At 45.4% G+C, this 2,665-nt stretch overlaps 1 pseudogene; it reads right to left on the bottom strand.

Annotated features, from left to right (window-relative positions):
• Nucleotides 1-216: 216 nt before the first annotated feature.
• LOC124607780 lies at nucleotides 217-334 on the bottom strand (annotated as a pseudogene).
• Nucleotides 335-2,665: the final 2,331 nt, after the last annotated feature.

Consider the following 2,665-nt stretch of genomic DNA (forward strand, 5'->3'; position numbering starts at 1 on the left):
TAACATTCACAGACTCGTGAATGAGGCTCGAACTAGGTGAGAGGTAGCACACCGTCGTCAGGTCACAAGTGGCCCATCTGGACCACCTGACCGCCGTGTGATCCTCAACTGAGAATGCTCTCTCAATTGTTGTGATGGTTTGATTGACCGGAGCTGCTACTGTTCGGTCGAGCAGCTCCTCAACTGGCATCAGGAGGCTGATTGCACCCCGAAAAATGGCAACAGCGCATGACAGCCCGAATGGTCACCCATCCAAGTGCTGGCCACGCCCGGCAGAGCCTAACTTCGGTGATCTGACGGGAACTGGTGTATCCACTGTGGCAACGCTGTTGCCAGGAGAGAGGTAGGATGGACATGAAATGACATCAGGAAATCCAACGTAAGTATTCCCCATCATGTCTACCCTGCTGCAAACACACCTAGCAAATATGCTGTCAAACAGCTGTAGCACGGAAGCGGTATGTTTCTGGACATGGATTCCTGTTCAGTATATTATGCACTCACTCACTCCCTTCTAAGAGTCCTAGATGTTTGTAATGGGAATTTCCGAACACCATCAATACTGGATCCAATTTAAGTTGTTCGTAATTGCACTACCTAGATACTGAGATGAATGGAGAACCTTTTTAATTTCTGTGATTTATCGTGTGACCAAAATTGTTAGCGCTCACGCTAAGAACCTCCCACTTCTTACTGTTCAGGGTCGATTGCTACATTTCGCACCGCGCAGGTATCTTGTCTATCTAGTGGAATTGGAGCGTGGAAGAGAGTCAGGGCAAATGTTTAGAGAACAGTTCTGACAAACAGCAATGGCGATACTGTCACAGATAGACGTGCGTGCAGGGTTTGTAAACACAGGGGCGGGCTGCCCTTATCGGAAGAAGGTGGCCGCGTTGTTAGCGGGGAGCAACAGCGATCAGCCGTGGGTGGAGGGCTGACAGCGCGTGCGCGGGCGCATGCGCGGTGCGCCACGCTGGCCGGCGGCCTCTCGCGCTCTGTTAGCGATCGGCCGGGCCCCGTGAGCTACGGCCGCTCGGCGCTCAGCGCTCGCAGTCCGTCCCGTGATTTATGCAGCGCGGCCGGCTTATCGGCGCTCAGCTGGCCGCGGTGGGAGGAGGAAGCGCGCCGGCGGAGCAGCGGTTCTGCTGCGCTCCCAAGGTCCGCGTCCGCGCCGAAACACATTCATCATCCTCCAGGTATCCTCATTGTCTGCGCGTCCTCTAGCGGCCGCGATTCACAATAGAATTATGAAAGCAGGCCTTAATAGAGACGCTACATTGTGCCTGTCCTGAATAATACTCCCCGCATTAGTCATATCACGAACTGCAAACCCTTGTCATCGTTCCTTGCCATCTAATATGCTCCACCACAACAGTCCTTCGCTCTAAATCACTAAATGGTTTCTGTCGTACAACGGACTGTTAGCCTTTTCAGATGAGTAGTCACGTCACACGTTTCTCAGAGTGTACAGTCACGCAAAAGCGTTCACTGTTTGCTTCCTTCCAGCAGAAATATATTGAGATTCTATTAAAGCAAACATTTACATTTAAATAATAAAATACAGTAAGATTTATGACCCGATGGAAATGCATGAACTCAACTTGTCAAATCATTTCTTCAAATATGACAAAACATTGATTTTATCCATACTCGATGAGAGGTCGTGGTTTTGAATGTCATTGTTAAAAAATATATCGGCTCAACCACTTGTTTATAGTGTAAAACACGAAGATCGATGCGTTTCGGAAGTCAAGCTTCCATCATCAGAATAATAAAAAGTAAAAGAACCTGTTAAAACTCGCTAAAATGGGACATGTACCAGACACAATAAAATTTATAGTAAAATTAAAACATCGTGGTTACTTCCCTTGTGGCAGCCGTGTCTTCCAAGGTGCATCTCCACATAGTCGTCAAAATATGAAAAACTCTAAAATTGTGTCGCCTATGGTGTTCAACATCTAGCCACATGGTTTACGACGATAGAGGAGAGAGCCATGTGGTTAGATGTTGACCACCATAGGCAACACAATTTTAGAGTTTTTTATATTATGACGACTATGTGGAGATGCACCTTGGAAGACACGGCTGCCACAAGGGAAGTAGCCACGATGTTTTAATTTTATTGTCAATTTTATTGTGCCTCGTACATGTCCCATTTTAGCGAGTTTTAACAGGTTCTTTTACTTTTTATTATTCTGATGATGGTAGCTTGACTTCCGAAACGCGTCGATCTTAGTGTTTTACACTATAAACAAGTGGTTGAGCCGATATATTTTTGAACAATGACAAAACATATTGTAAACCAGATAGGATTGCTATGGAGAGCAGGAACATTGCCGGATACATTCATAAACAACTTGCAAAGAGAGTTTTTTTTCTTAATACTATCAGATACGTGATAAGATGGTATCTTACCGGCGCAACATAGATGGCGCGATGGTGCTATTGGATAGAACTCAAAAAGATATTGCCGCCATGAATGCCCAAGTTAATAGCTTACATTTTGGAATGAAATTCACTGTGCAGACTGATGCATTAAAGTATAAGTTGCCAAGACGTAAAATCACAAATGTTAGGCAACAGCATAAGTTTAAGATTTATCTTAAAGATACTACAGTGGATCTTAAATTTCATAACAAGTCGGGTCACCGAAACATGTATAAAA

Source organism: Schistocerca americana, chromosome 3 (assembly GCF_021461395.2).
Source record: "Schistocerca americana isolate TAMUIC-IGC-003095 chromosome 3, iqSchAmer2.1, whole genome shotgun sequence".
Classification (NCBI taxonomy): Eukaryota; Metazoa; Arthropoda; class Insecta; order Orthoptera; family Acrididae; genus Schistocerca; species Schistocerca americana.